The sequence below is a fragment of the Macrobrachium nipponense genome, chromosome 2 (genome assembly GCF_015104395.2).
Source record: "Macrobrachium nipponense isolate FS-2020 chromosome 2, ASM1510439v2, whole genome shotgun sequence".
Classification (NCBI taxonomy): Eukaryota; Metazoa; Arthropoda; class Malacostraca; order Decapoda; family Palaemonidae; genus Macrobrachium; species Macrobrachium nipponense.
Window position 1 is genome coordinate 82,286,875 of NC_087201.1, and position 16,807 is coordinate 82,303,681.

Below are 16,807 nucleotides of genomic sequence, written 5' to 3' on the forward strand. Positions count from 1 at the left end.
CCTCATTGGTAGCTGATGCTTGTCTTTTGTTCTATGTGGAGGTGGCATTCCTTAACATCTTTATTTCAGGGTACCGTGAGGGCTCAGTGGATGTATAAGCCTTGACGCAAACATATAATTGGAAAGTACTTCAGAGTTGAGTGACGTAATATATGAAGTTGCAGCTATGCAGTACATTTCCCGGTGGATAAATGTTACTGAACATTTGGAAATATTTGGGTTTGCTGGTTTCAATGCTCATTGCTCTTACCTGAGATAACCAACATTTGCGTTCACACTGTATCTTGGCATGTAAATGTTGTCACTGCACTTGGCGGCGCATACATACACATTTTATATATATATATATCTATATATATATATATATATATATATATATATTATATATATATATATATATATATATATATATATATGAATTGCTGTGCAAAAATGTGCGCGCTGAAAGCAGGTACAAGAATATCCTCCCACATAAGGTGATGTCCCACCTCCTTTCGTGAACCATGTAATTCCCCCTTTCCAAGTGAAGGTGTTGAACTTTTAGAGTCGATTTATTGTTAAATCACTCCGCAACTGGCAACTGGAACGCTGTCACGGCGCAGTCTGTGTATTTGCATATTATCAACAACTAATCAGAGTAAATTATCTGTTGATTTAATTATGTAAACATTTCGCTGATTTGGGAACGAGAGGAATGCAATAAAACTGGACATTAGATAGCCCTAACGCTATTCATCTACGTCGCTTGTGGTTCGCTGCTGAAAGTGACTTTCCATTTTTTGTCATTTTTATTTTCAAATCTTCACAGCAACGTTTAGGAATGAATAATAATTATCATAAATTTCGATGCATTACCTTAAATGTAACCTTTTCATTTCAGACATTTCACTTGATGTGTCATATAGCATCTTAATTAATCATATGAGAACTAAAGATAGGGCAAGTGAACATAATATGCCTGTTGTTGCACAGAAGCATTAGACTTTCACTTTCTTCATTTGAGCTTTTCCCGTTCCAAGGGTATTATAATGTTCGTTGCGTTGATCATTATAATAATAATAGTGAAATCTTACGCGCGTAATTGAATGCACAAATAAAGGTATACAGGTAGTATATGCTTTTGAAAAGTTGCGGGGTATCACCTTAGAGTACTGTCTTCGATCCACGATTCTCTCACCCTTGATTTTCTAAAATCCTCCAGTCCTTGAACTCAGGAATCCTTTCTTCGAGTACAGTAAAAACGAATGCTCTCTCTCTCTCTCTCTTCTCTCTCTCTCTCTCTCTGAGAATAAAAGAATGGTAGCTATCGCCAGGGAGATGTAGCTACAAGGGCAGTTTTAAAGGAAGATAGGTCCTTATAACAAGAGTGTGGGCTGATAGACTTTGGTCAACTGACGTCAGGCCTTAAATGGAAAGTTTTCCTAACGTTTTCATTAATACAATTCTAATATTATCATCATACTAATTCGTTCATGGTCCCACACTTAATTTGTTATGAATTGTATACTGCAACATAATGCAATAGTAATGTTGTAGAGTGTGAAGGTAAACTATGTTGATGTATTGCTATTTATGGCTATTTCTCTAAATATCTTTCATACTTTACCGGGTGAGGACACACTGTGATCAGGGCGTTTTTTACCTGCAAATAAAAACCTTCAAAAGCTGAGTAAATTTATATAAATATTTTGAGATTTTTTTTTCAGTTTGCACTGCTTCAAGGGGATTATCGTTTAGGGGAAAATGACTTAGGTTCTGGCCATTTAGAAAGAAAAATTAATTTCCATTTGTTTAACAGTGCTTACAGTAATTACTATATTGCACAATTTTCTTCCAAACAACGTATTAGGCCTGATTGAAATTCATGCCAGATACTGAACTTGCATGAGAGAAAATATCACTGTTTAATACCGCAGGGTTACAATAGCTTGATCTAGTAGGACTCTTATTGTGTGTTGGGACTTACATCTGCGGAGTATCAAGCCAAAGTGTTTACATCATAATTCGCTAATAATAATTTTAGGCATAATTTATGGCTACATGTTTAGTTGGTATAGATTAACTAGGCTTTTTGCCATTACTGGTCTTTACCCAGAACAAATTTGTTAAAAATTCGGAAGAGAATAAGAGGCCTGACGTGGCTCACCCTTGAATTCGGACAAACCGACCAAGACATGTATGTACATGAGTTTGTAACGGGTGACTTACGCTTTATAAATCAAAATTCATTTCCAACGCATGATATAGTAACGTGTATAGAAATGTTATTCAGAACATTATTAATGATGAAACAAATCTTCCCCTTTGGACAGTGTCTGCTTTTATGGCATATAGAGTATTTCACACCTGACCTTTTTGGTGATAAGTAGCTATGTCTGCTCACTAATGGTGGGGAAGGGTGGAGAAATCCATGCATACGGCTGCAGTTTGCAACTATGATTCAAGATATATGCGGTAACAATTTTCTGGTTCCACTCATTTTTCGACCCGTGATGGAAGAGTCAGCGGGTCAACTCCCTGAGGAGGAGCATTTCTTATAATGGAATCCTAGAAGCTGCAGATTATTATTATTATTATTATTATTATTATTATTATTATTATTATTATTATTATATTCGGTCTGAGTAAAGTAAAAAGCGTACTCTTCATGATCTGTGGTCAGAGCTGTGCTGAGTTTAAACCAGTTTTGTGAGAATGAAAACATGTTTTGGATGGCCGCGACTTATAAATATTCATCTTATTCTTCTTTCGGAGAGAGAGAAAATCTACATGCGGTGTATCATGAAATCGGAATTTAACTTGTTTTTCCAGTTATCAAAACTAGATGGTGCTTGGTTTGAGTGCTGCGCTTGCGCACTGGAGCAATTAACGTGTTCGAATTTGGTCAGAATAATGGTGCCCGCTACATTTGCATAAATAAGCAAGACCACAAACTTTGAAGGAAAAAAAAAGGGAATATCAAATGTACTTTATGGTGTATTTTTTTCATATTCATCGCCAAGAGAAGAAAAATTAATTTCATTTTGAAAGAAGTATTTATTTTGTCACATTTTTTTTCATGTTCCTTACCATAAGTCGTAAGGACTGATCCTGCGCATGAATTTTTTTAGTTTACTTTCAGCATATTTGACATCTATTCATATAAATGATGAAAACGAATTGAGTCAATTCTGACGATTCTTTCACCACTTTTATTTAGGTTTCTTTCCAAGAATAGAGGGACGGCTCCCGTGGAAGGGTCTGCACAGCGCTCTCTTTCTTTGCCTGAAATTCGCAGATAGAAATAACAGATTTTTTTCCTTATATGGAAGGCTAACGATACCTTTGTTTTTTTTTATTCGAAAGTAAATTGACTGTGACTTGTAGGAGGCGTTAAAATTTCGATTGTATTTTAAAGATGAATGTCAGGAAAAGAGAAAAGAAAAGGACGTATTTAGAGAGCAAGTGAGGATCTTGATTCATTAGCAAGGGAGAGAGTGAATTGTGAATTAGTTAATGAGAGAGAATAAAATATAAATAATCAGTAATCGCAAACGCTAATAACATTAAGACAGAATGCCAGAAAGAGAGAGAGAGAGAGAGAGAGAGAGAGAGAGAGAGAGAGAGAGAGAGAGAGAATGAAAAATGGAAGCAAACAGCTTACAGTCAGTTTGATAAAAGAAGAGAGAAAGAGAGAGGAGACTTAATGGAAAGAAGTGTTAGCTAACAGGTTATATTGAGTATGGTGAAACAAACGTCAAAGAAGAGGAAGACGAGGAAGAAGAAGAGGATTAGAAGGAAGAGGAGGAGGAGGAGGAGGAAAGGGCAAGACGGCATTGTTGCTTGCTTTTGTGGTCGCAGTGTGGACGACGTCGTCGTCTGACGAGGTAATTGTCATCGGCGCCATGATGCAGCGTCGTCGCCCAGAGCCAAGCGCACCTTCTTGGGACTCCTTTAACTACCCAGAGATATTGTTCGCCTCGCCTTCAATTTATACCTCTTTTGTATTCATCCCGATAGTGTGTGATTTAAAGTGCGTGGACTGTTTTGTGCTCCTCGAAGGAAAAAGGGGGCGGGGAGGGATTGGTGGGGTTGGCATGATGGTGTGGCATTTTATAAGATCCAAGACTGACTGAATCGTTTATTCGGTATGAATAAGGAAATATTGTCGTTTTGGTAATATGAGCGCAGATTGATATTATAGGGATACGAGAAAGTAATGGTGTCCGTATATGACACAAACATACATATATATATATATGTGTGTGTGTATTTGTGTACATATTTTCTTAGAGAGAGAGAGAGAGAGAGAGAGAGAGAGAGAGAGAGAGAGAGAGAGAGAGAGAGAGAGAGAGTTAAGTATATCTTAGTTTAACCAGACCACTGGAGCTGATTAACATCTCTCCTAGGGATGGCCCGAAGGATAAGATATTTTTACGAGAGAGAGAGAGAGAGAGAGAGAGAGAGAGAGGGTGGAGCGCAATTGTCTTGCAATAGACAAAGGCTAATCAAGAACTTTACATTCCAGTTCATTTATGGAATGATCACTATCGCGGAGATGCAATTTGGCTGTTGCAGTAATCGCAGTCATTTTTTTTACTTGCTAATTGATTTATTGGTTTATCTATATTTCCCTCTGTTGCTGTGATTTGGAATCTCTCTCTCTCTCTCTCTCTCTCTCTCTCTCTCTCTCTCTCTCTCTCTCTCTCTCTCTCTCTCTCATGTTCTAATACAAAATTCGTTTTCTTTTAAGTTTTGTAACTGCAAGATCGAAATATATTTGCGGATTGCATTATTGCGTGATCGGTCGGATAAGCAGCCGCCGTTATACCTGACAGCGGGAGGAAAGGGGGCGTGTCCGGAGGCCTATTCAAGGTCAGTTCAGCCTCTGGAGAAACTTGGATGAAATGCAAATGCAATTGTTCCTCAGCCCTATCTATCACGACCTCAGTTACACCCACGTGTAATGTGAGTTCAGAAGAAAAATTAGGAACGCATGAAAAATGAATAAATGATTAGAAAGTATGTGCCTCCTCAATCCTTTTCGTAATGCGCTAAGGGTACGTTTGACACGAATACTTGAAGTGCAAAGGATTAAAAGTGAGCCAAGTATTAGGTAGACACAATATGAAACAAGTAAAAAATGCGCCGAAGTGCAATTGAGCTTCTGTACAAGCGCTACGGCGTATAATCAAGGCCACCTAAAATGGATATATCTTTCAGTGGTCTCGGTATAGTGCTGCATGGGCCGCGGCACACGAAACTTTAACCACGGCCCAGTGGTGACCTATTCTTATATCGTTGCCAGAAGCACGATTATGGCTAACTTAAACCGTAACTGAAATAGAAACTATTGAGGCTAGAGTGCTGCAATTTGGTATGTTTGATGAGTGGAAGGTGGATGATCAACGTACCAATTTACAGCCCTCTAGCCTCAGTAGCTTTTAAGATCTGAGGGCGAACGGGCAAAGTCGGCACAATAGTTATCTTTTACAGAAAACTAAAAGGAAATGATTAATCCTTAAAAAAGAAGTAAAACCGATGTAAAGGGCAAAATATTAACAAGCAGCAAGGCTTTAATATTGTCGTTATTGACAATTAATAGAGAACTGAAATGTAGAAATGCATTGAAATACTGATAAATTTAAACTAAGGAGTAAAGCTTTCAAGAGATTGATGTTCCGAGGAACAGTGCTTTAAAAACGTAACAATGACTTCAATTTGAAACAAGGCGCTCATTACACAGAGGTATTTCAGTAAATTAGAAAGAAGAGATGAATTTGAAAATAGAAATAAAATGAGTGAGTCCTGAATATTGGTTAAACATCTATTGTATTGGGTCCTTTTCGTGACCCTGTTTTCTTTTGCCACAAGAATTTTAGGGCGGGTCGGAAAGGATTGGCGTGTTCGGTTTTCGTTAACAGCGTCATCATTTACTTACTAGTCTCGCGCCTTTTCACGTTTTCTTCATGACTGAGATGATAATTAGAAAAAGAAGAAGTATTAACTTTTGTGCTTACCTATTTTTATCTTAGCTTGGAAATCCCGACGGAAATTGAATGAGGTTGAAAGACGCACGCCATAAGGAGAGAGTACCTACTCGTAGTACTGAATAATATCGTCGTGTTTTCATTGTTTTAGAAGCTCAGATGATGCACTGGAAGTTGTTTCCAGCACAGATTTTTAAAATGTCTAAGTTTTCTCTCATTATGAGATCATTGTTTCATATCTTTCTAAAAATCAAAATGAAACATAAAAATATCCATTTAAACGAACCATAAACGCAGAATAACGAACTTATTTTAACGACGATTATAATCTTGTTGGTTCGAGCATTGAACAAAAAGCTGTTGAAAAAACTATTTTTTCTAATTAATTCTTTGCACATTGGTCCCTGACTTGTTTACGGGATGCTGACTAGCAATATTATTTATTGAACATGTTGCAGAATCATCCTGCCAATCACACACACAACTCTCTCTCTCTCTCTCTCTCTCTCTCTCTCTCTATCTCTCTCTCTCTCTCTCTCTCTCTCTCTCTGGAGATTTTCCAGTAAGAGGTTGCGTGAGGAAAGCACTCGTGCCTTTGCTTCGAAATACGAGGATGGTCTTAAAGAAAGGGGTCTTAAAATAATGGAGTTCCGTTCCCGAGAGTCGTTTGTCTCAAGGTGTAAAAGATTTTCTTTAGCGCCAGAACCAGTTCTTGCAAAATTCTTGCTACCATGATCTTATTAGAGGCAAAAAAAGAAAGCTAAATCGTTAGAAACGACACAAAATAATTTAAAGAAAGAGAGAGAGAGAGAGAGAGAGAGAGAGAGAGAGAGAGAGAGAGAGAGAGAGAGAGAGAGCAGAAAAGTGTGAACTTTAGACTAGTAAAAATGAGAGGCTACCCTTGGGGGTCATGAGATACACTCGGGGAGTGAATGCGAACAGAACACAAAATATTTGTGAAAAGGAATCGTGTTCCAATCTGGTTGTTGCTTCCTTTTGTTACTTTCTCTTGATCTTTCTGTACACGTATTTATTGATAAAATTCCAGAGGTCTTTTATGGATCTAATTTGAGTACGCAAGTCTGAGAGTATAGATCATCTATGCTTATGCGCGTATCTTGTAAATGTATGATTGTACTATGTAAAGTCTCATCTGTGTATATCTCTTAATGTATGACGTGGAGACTCATGCATTAAAATACATTGTGTAAAGATTTTTGTGTGGCATAAGAGCACATCTTTCGTTATATGTGTGTCGCTTAAATGTGCAACGGAAAGACCTATAGTTTCAAATTTGTGTGCCAAGTGAGTGTCTGTAACAAGATTTTGTCGAAACTGATTTGCATGAAGTTTTTTCCTTAGAAGTTCATGATCTTCGGATAGGTTGTTGATATGCCTAGGATCATTTCATAGGAAGTTGTTGGTTATTTGGCACCTTATCCATCTTCCGACATCTTTAGGAGGCTTTGAGATCGACCATTGGCTAAAATATTTAATTTAATATATTGCACAACTCCAAGACAGACAGAGATAAATCTACACCAGAAATTTTCCTCAAAATGATGGAGGATCTCAGCATGTGGGTACAATTCCTGCTTCAGTTTTTAATGATATGTAGCATATAGTGGATGGCCGTTTCTATTACTTGCCTGAGCTGAACTTGCACTTCATATCCAAACTCTTTGTGATCAGCATACTGAAAAATGTTCGTTGCCATTGAATTGCACTGAAATACTTAGCGGGCCTTTGAGAATGACAAAAATACCATTTTTTATTTTCTAGTAATCTTCAGATTGATCTGACCTATGAAAGCACTGGCTTTTAATGCTCATAGCAGCCTGTAATTAAATAAATTTTTTTTAAATGTTTATCCGTAGCTGGAATGCATATCGATTGCTATTTTTGAAAATAGATTTGGTACAATACGTTCACCAGTTACATGAAGGTCCAACAGCCTGCAGAAGCCTTAGCGTAAAATAAGAATTTTCACCCTACAAAAAAATACATGTATTGATTAATAAACGCAATAAAAAACAAAGGGAATAAGAAAAAGAAAAGAGGTCACGCGAACATATCTTGCTTCAGTGAGTCCGTGTTTTGTACCATGGAGGATCATTGTTACCTCTGTCAAAAATCGGCCTAAGATTTACCCTCCCAGGTTCCATTTCTTAGAGAGAGAGAGAGAGAGAGAGAGAGAGAGAGAGAGAGAGAGAGCGAATTGGGGACATTTGATGTGATGAATTATGATGAAAGGCCTCTGTCCTTCTCAACCCCCAATGGTTTCTTCCCTCCCCCGTCCCCCATCCCCTTTCATATAGACAGGTACTTGGGCCGTTAATGACGGTGCTGTGTCTGTGACTTGTGCTTTGTGTTTATGATGCCTGATGGCTGCGTCTTTTATACGACTTTGATTTTTATGCCATTATTAGTAATTTTCAGTGTTTTGTAAGATATATACTGACGTGAGGATTCATTTATTTTTCATGTCATGTTAGTGGGTATGTTGGACGCCCCCCTCCCCTCTCTTTCTCTCCCTCTCTCTCCTCTCTCTCTCTCTCTCTCTCTCTCTCTCTCTCTCTCTCTCTCTCTCTCTCTCTCCATTGTGCTCATTGTTCGTCAGTACATTTTGGTTTTTCTCACTTCTGTTTGCAAAGCCACAAAAGCCGCTGACATTTCTTTCACGACAGGTGTACTCAAAAAAATATGAAGAGATAGCGAGGACCTTTGGGGCGTGTAGAAACAACTCTTATTACAATAGCGCAGTTGGGGATTCTTTACAAATCCTTTTGATGTGAAACTTGGGGAATAAAAGACCAGTAAATAAAGAAAAAGTATTTAAATTGTACTGAATGTACTCTGTAACGAAGGGACTGATTTCCCATTTGTAGATCATTAAGTTGTGATGACAAGGGGACGGTGTTGGCAAGGTTGGGGGTTGGGGGGGGGGCGTGTTTCATCCCAGGAGAGACGTGTTCAGGCTGGTTACTCTCTAGGACCTCTAGGAATAAGCGCCGGTCATGGTTTGAGTCTGTGCAGTGGAGAACGAGAGCTGAAAGGGAACCTCCGGAGAAATGGGTTCGTTTTCCATGGAAGGGCAACTTGTGAATATCATCAGTGCAGGAAGTTCTCAGAAGGGAAGTTAGGAGACTGGCATGGTAGGTGGTAATAAAGCATTCGGCATTTGGGATTTTGAAAGAGATTATTTATAAGATCCTTAAAGGGAGGTAGTGCACAACCAATGAAAGGCTGGGTATAATGGTTATAAATCACACATATTGCATAGGGGAAAAAGGTCTTCGTCGATATTTATTTCAATCAGTATAGTTGAAGATATTGTATGTGTCGTGTCACTTCGGGAAGATGTTTACGGGTTCCTCCTATAAAATTGTTCCACAGATTGGAAGCCTTGCAGTTATGAAATTTGATTCAAGACAAAGAAACGGGCTGGCGGCAAATATTAAAGGTTAGACTTGGAATCCAGGAAGGGTAGTGTAACCAGGTACCAAGAAAGCCCTTTATATAAATCAGACTCTTCTGAGGGCCGAAGTTCCTAGGAAATAGGTTATTCAATTTAATCTGTGTATTGTTGAACAGTTAATTTCCTTTTTGAAGTTTGCCAACCTGTTTTCAGTGAACGCGCAAGACTGCAATTGGGGTTCATACCAGATTTATTCTCTACAAATCTCGTTCCTTTGAGTTGTGCTACAAAGAGATACTTTTATAACGCTATTCTCCGATAATCATCTCGCGCGAAGGTTCCTTGCTTTCAAGGCGTAACGCAAGATCGCAGTTTTTCTGATTTAATTAAATAAGGGCGAGGTCGCCGTAAACCCATGATAGTGATTGTGCTGAAGTAGCTCTCCGTTAACAATAAGGTTGTCCGTGAGATTGATTCGGCCGTATCTGGATCTTCTGGTTCGTCAGTTATTTACTGTCAACCCCCAAACTAGTCTATCAGTACTTTGGACAATTTTCGACTACCGATCAATGAAATTTACATTGTCGGGTGACTCTAGTTACTGCCAACACCACTGCCCTGCCTATGTTGAATTAGGTAATCGTTGATATCAAATAGTGTTATTTCGGAAATGATGTAATTTTTGATGCGCGCTTCTCAACGTAATTCGGGGAGTAAGGAAGGTGATTTCTCCATGCCTTAAGTAAACACTCAGTTGCCATATGAGCCCTTATTGACCATTTCAGAGTTTAATCATCATTTAGTTTTGGTATTCAGTGTCTGTAGGAATTCTTTTTTAATTTACCCTGTGTTCTATATTTTATAAACAAAAGGTAATGCTTTTATCAGCCCTGATATGATATGAAAAAGAAATAATTCTGTATGTTAGTGCAATATTTTTTTTTTTTAACCAGAGGTCAGCAACATAAATCTGTTGACTAATGTTAATAGTATATAACTCTCTCTCTCTCTCTCTCTCTCTCTCTCTCTCTCTCTCTCTCTCTCTCTCTCTCTGGCCTCGTGACACTATAGTTAACGCGTTCAAGAAACTGAAAGACCCATGTTCGAGTCAGAAGGGTCAAGGAGGGATGATAAACTCCTTCCCTAAATTCTAGTATAGTCCGACCGGTGACCCAACCATAGAATTAGTAACTGCTAGTCAGTCGATCGAATGGTTCTTGGATCCATCATTTTGCATACCCTCAAAACAGATGGACCCTACTAAGGTACTCTCCTTTTCCATGAATTTTATTGTTGTATTTGTATGAATAGGCAGGTGAATCATTTCTGAGTAGCGTTCCAGGCGGATGTTTGATAAAAATTGGAGATTCTTAGCGCGAGCCGCATTCAGTGACACGTATTAACCCCTTGACATCCGATTACATTTCTCCGAAAAAGGTCCTTGCCCCGACAAGGCCCGACAGACGCAGGCGATTCATTGTCGAAGCCGTTGAATATGCAAGCGCGTCGGGTTTAGCCTGGAAAGCAGAGAAAATTGTGCGCTTGCTGATGAACCCAGGCAATAACTCTTTTGTCCAGTAACGAGTTCATCCATCTTGTCGAGTGGCACTTTTTTAAAGCAGCACCGCAGTCGTCCGAACGCAACAAAAGAATCAAAATAATAATTTATGGAAGGTTTTTAGCCTTTCCTCCAGGGGACTCTGCTCACTTCTCTGCTGATTAGCTTTTCCTGCAGACGAATGATGAGTTCACCATTCCCTTAACACCCCCTCCCCTCCCCCCACCCTCCCCTACCAGTCTAACCTCTTGCATCCTTCTCCACTTCCACCAATTGCTTTTGGCCCACAGCAGCCGGTACGACTTTGAGTAATGGAATCGACGAACCAAATCGAAGACCAATAGGTATCTTTCAAAAGGCAACCCTTTGTTGCCTGGTTGTTGCCTTATGGCAAGCAGTTGTGATTGCTTTGAACTTCTTATTTTTTTATTGATGGAAGTGCGTATAAATATCAACAACTGAGGCTGCTCTTAAAGTTTTAAACATGGTGTTTGAAAATTGTTAGAGAGAAATGCCCTTGGGGTAGTTTCCTTAGATTGCTAATAATTTTTTATGATTATTTGTCTGCATTAATTAATTTATTTGTTTCTTATAATTGTAGTGTTTTATTAAATTTATTGTATTAGCAGAAACAGAATTAAAAAATAGTCTCAAAAATACATAGTTCTTTGAGGATGAACAACATTCCTCTTCTGATACATGTAGGAAACAAGTTGGAAACTTCATGTTGAATCTGAAGACAGAAGAGTCGGTCATTCAAGAAACTGGAAGAAAACTGAAATGTAAAGACTGCTTGATCATTTTGTAGTAAAAGTGATTACTTAGCTATAAAATTAATAAACCTCCAAAAGTGTTCCCGGATGTTAGAGCGAACCATCCACGTACTAAATGAACCAACGTTTTAAGACATACGTTGATTGAAGGTAGACCAAGATTTGCATAATAATTTTTGTATTAAGAAGCCAAGTTATTTATGCTATTAGAATTACCGTGAGGCTCTTTATACCATTAGAATTATCATATATAATTAGACACTAGGATAAATAAAGCTTTTCCACTATTTAATTTTAATTCCGTTTAGGCCATTGAATGATGTAAAATTTGAATAATCTAAAAGTTCTTGGGATGAACCAAGTAGATTTCACTAACAGAGATTTGACCAAAATGAAAATAACAATTGTAAATGTGCGACGAACTCAGTTTTCTGACAAAATATCTTCCTTGACATTTGACTGGACCAGATTTAACCACCTTTTTTGGTCTTAGGAACACCGTTTTGTAAACTGCAGTCTATTGTGTCACCAGTTAGAGGAACTATTATTTTCCTGCTTACATGATGAAAAGAAATTGAATGATTTGCTGCGACTCTCGAGTATTATGTGATAAAATCGTAGTTTTGTTGTTTCTGTTGATTAGAAAAATTCGTTTCAAAACTGGTTCCTACTTCAATCAGCTAATTAATGAAATAATGTCATTCGATTAATTTATATCATGTACCATGGTTTGAGATTAGTTTATATTTGAATAGATGAATAATAGCAACATGCGAAAATGTTGGCTGTTATATAACTATAAATATATGTGTGTGTGTCACTATATTTATTTTACTGTAATTTCACAGTAATCTGTGAAGTTTAAAGCCCCATACAAACACTTTTAACACAATGAAACCACACTGTTCTATATATAACGCTTCATTCTGGATCACATGTGATCAGGGTTATATAGTGTATATATATGTGTGTGTGTGTGCCTAATATGTGTATTATATATATATATATATATATATATATATATATATATATATATATATATATATACACATACACACACACACACACAGCATTTACAGCCCAAAACATGTACCAATTCATTGTATTCATCTCATCTCAGCTCCAGCCCCCCTTCATTGAGAATAGTAGACAATACAGGCGTTACCTTTTTCTGTTTCATCTCTTATGATCACATCGTCACCTGCCATTCTTTCGCTCTCCGGTGTGTTTAATATCTTACCATTAGGAGGATTACTGTTTTTGAGAATTTATACAATGTGTGCCTTTACTTAAGACAAAGATTAGGGCTATTTCTCTCTATCTCTCTCTCTCTTCTAGTTATAAAGACGTGTGTGTGTGTGTGTGTGTGCGTGTGTGTGTGCGTGCGCGCGCGCGTGTGTGTTCGTTCGTATATGTGTATGAATGTAAAATAAAAATGTAAAGGCTTAATTCAGTTGCTTATAGGTAGAACTAGTTCTGTAGAAAGTAATCTGGGTCACTGGTTGGGATGATTAATGTGTGAAATATATATATATAATATATATATATATATATATATATATATATATTATATATATAAATATATATAACTATATATAACATAAATATATACATACATACATGCATACATGCATACATACCTACATAGATACTGCTGTAACAGAAGAACGGCCGAACGAAAGTACCTGGTCTGTGTATGTGTGCATGCAAAATGCCGTTTCATTATGCGTAAAAATTACGAAACTAAAAGTAATTAAAAGATAGCAGCTGATGCATATTTAACGATGAAGGTAACAAAGCACCGGGCGATAAAGACGATTGCCTCGTAACAGGATCAGATTTGTGGTAGGGCGGTGCTGAGAGAGAGAGAGAGAGAGAGAGAGAGAGAGAGAGAGAGAGAGAGATTACTCGTGTTGAACGAAGTAAGGCGTTATCGTTTTCAATTGCTATGTGTTGCTATTTGTCTTTTCGAGTAAAAATGGTATGAAACTTTTGCAAAGGGAAATTTATTCTTTGTTGTCTGCAAAAATCATACTTCCTTTGTTTTTATATCCGTCTTTCATCCTCTTGATATTCAAGCCAATTATCGGTCCTTTTCTTCCGTGTATTCAGCTACATCGTGCGATTGTGAGACATCCTGTGAATCTGCGAATATGTTTTTTTGTTTTTTTAATATAGATTTTACGCTATAAAAGTGGGGTGCTCTCTCTCTCTCTCTCTCTCTCTCTCTCACACACACACACATTGTCTCCTGCTTTTCAAGTATATTGACTCTACTTCTCTGTCCACTAAACCTATTTTATTTCTCTCGATTCTATCGATTCTGTAGCGTTGGCAGACTAGCATGGTTATTAAGGTCACAATCGTCCCTCAGATTCTTCAGTTACCAAAATCGATGAATTTTAGGTGACTTGTTACTCATAGTAATATGAAGTGCTTTCCATGTATTTAAACCGATGGAAATATTTTTTTCACATATGTTTTTTTATGTTATCCTTTGGTCACTTTTTTCCATTCTGAATCTTTTTTTTAACTGACTAAATGACCTTTTTTATGACTGGTAAAAGATTTTTAATATTTACAGAAAATGAATAGTGTTGGCTTTCAAGGAAACGGGTCCTTCAGAAAAGGACTTGTGATTTTAAGTGATTTTAAAAGTATTTTTGATGTCAAGTTTACATGCACCCAATGTACCTACCAGCCCCATCATGAAGTGTTACGTCAAATTTTTTGCACAGTATCTTTTTAGGGCTTATGTAAAAAAAAATCATGAATGGAAGGAAGGAAAGAAACCCGAGGTAAGCAACTAATAATAATATATGAACTCTGAAAGGACATGAGCGTAAATCGCAGCAGGGTTTTTTGCGAAGTCTCTCTGGTTATTGCTTAATTTATTTTCAGTCGACGAACTTTGTTCTTTTGAATACGGACAAAGACCGCTAACTTTTCTCTTTGTAAGCCTTTGTGGTCGATTGCTTACCCGATGCAGATATTTGTCAAGGGTTATTAACACGGCGTGACAAAGGACAGCACATTTGTTTTTATTTTTTTTTTCTTAATCTTACGATGAATTCCACGAACTACATGTAAACATAGCCATCAGTTCGGGCTTCATTGTTATCCGACAAGGATATTGTCTTTAAGGTTAGCCATTGGGGACAATAACATACGAGCGCCAGCTGGTTGTAACACCGATGTGGGTGTGTGTGTGTGTGCGTGCGCGCGGGTAGGATGTGTCTGAGAAGTGCTCTATGTAGATCTTGTGTGTAAAATGCAAGCCTAGCGCGATGTTCAAAGTGAATTTAAAGAGAAAAGAAAAAGAGGAAACAAATATTGTACACTTTAATACAAGAAGTGGGAAACTCAAATATCATAAAAACTTTATCAGGAAATTATCAGAGCAGCTCGTCAAGGTGGGACAGAAGGGAAAATACTGGAGGAAAATGAGTCAACCCAAATCGAGAGAGAGTCAGCAACTGCGGACGTTGCTCTGCTGAAGTCGATGAAGGAGGAACTTGCTGTGAAATATGTGATACGAGGTTCCGCTACAAATATTCAGGAATTGAGGATAAATACACACCCATACTTTTGAGTGACAACATATTGTATATCTGTAACAATTGCAAGAGGCCTGAACAAAGAACACACAAAAAAACTCTTTGAAGATGAACTTGAAGAAATAAAAGCAAACAGAGATATTAGCAGAATTGATTCAGGTTTCGGCTCAGAGAACTAGCGACGTCATGATCAACTTAGATGAAATTCAAAGCAAAATTGACGATGCTGATAAAGATGTAAAGATTATGACAAACATGGACAAAAATTAGGCAGAATCACTCAAAAAAATGCTTTTGATCAAATCCACTAACGGAGAAAGTACAGCAGCAAATGAAAAGAAGCAAATATTATTAAAATAATGGCGGCAGTTGAACAAGTTCAAACGACATGAGATGGACACTTATTTGTAAGATTTGCAGATAGGAAAAACTTAGAAAAAGGCAAAAATGGCGATATAGCAAATCAACATTATATCAGTAAATGAAAAGGACAAACATAAACTCAAAATAAAAATAGTATATGTTCCGAAGGACGAAGATGACATTGTCAATAACATTGTAAAGAAAAATCCATGGATAGGTACTACTCTCATTTCTGAAAATGACGACTTGAAAATTGTAAAGGAAATGAAAACTAAAGATCACAAATATAAGCACGATATCATCAAATGCACACCACAAATACCAAAGGCTATCTATGATAGAGGTGACAAGTTGTATACTTACGCTATATAGCCGTTGCAGTGTGTACGACTGTTACATGCCCTATCAATGCTATAAATGTCAGGAAATTGGTCATAGCGCAACAAATTGTAAAAATGACGAAGTTTGCCCTAAATGTGGCGAACATCATAAATCAGATGATTGTACTAGCACCACCTTAAAGTGTAAAAACAGTGTAGAGGCCATATTGACAATAAACATAAAACATATGGGTCAATAAATGCATAGTATATAAAGACGTGTCAAAGGCGAACAATAATACGGATCGGGACTTTGACTTATAATCCGCGCAATTTAATAAACAGACAGTCCGTAGGAAATAAAACCAACACTATTAGGAATCTTATATTTGATCACAATCTAGAGATATATGCATGCCAACGTAATAACGTAAGTGATTATTCTAAAATAAACGAAATGACACCAAGGTCCTACAACTTTTACCATGTACCGAGAGAAAACAAAAATGGTGGTTTGATGGCAATCTTTGTTAACAAAAAGTATACAAAGTATCTATAATAATGAATCAAAATGTGTTCACTACACTTGTGGAATAGATACTGAGATAACCATAACACTTGCATACATCAATACCAAAATTGCACACACACACACAGATCAAAATAAAAGTAAGAGATCGTTCCTAGACGAATTCAGCGACTTCCTCGACTTGTTACTTCAACCTACGTTAAGATGATAACGATGACAATTATCTCAAAGAATTTATAGAGTTACTTGAAATCCACGACCTTCTAAATGTTGTGAAGAAACCGACATCATTCCAGAACCATACATTTACCTAGTGATAA

At 37.3% G+C, this 16,807-nt stretch overlaps 1 protein-coding gene across 6 annotated transcripts in view; it reads left to right on the forward strand.

Annotated features, from left to right (window-relative positions):
- LOC135220723 (interference hedgehog-like) overlaps positions 1-16,807 on the forward strand; it is a 292,308-nt gene that overhangs the window by 213,603 nt on the left and 61,898 nt on the right. The window lies entirely within an intron of this gene.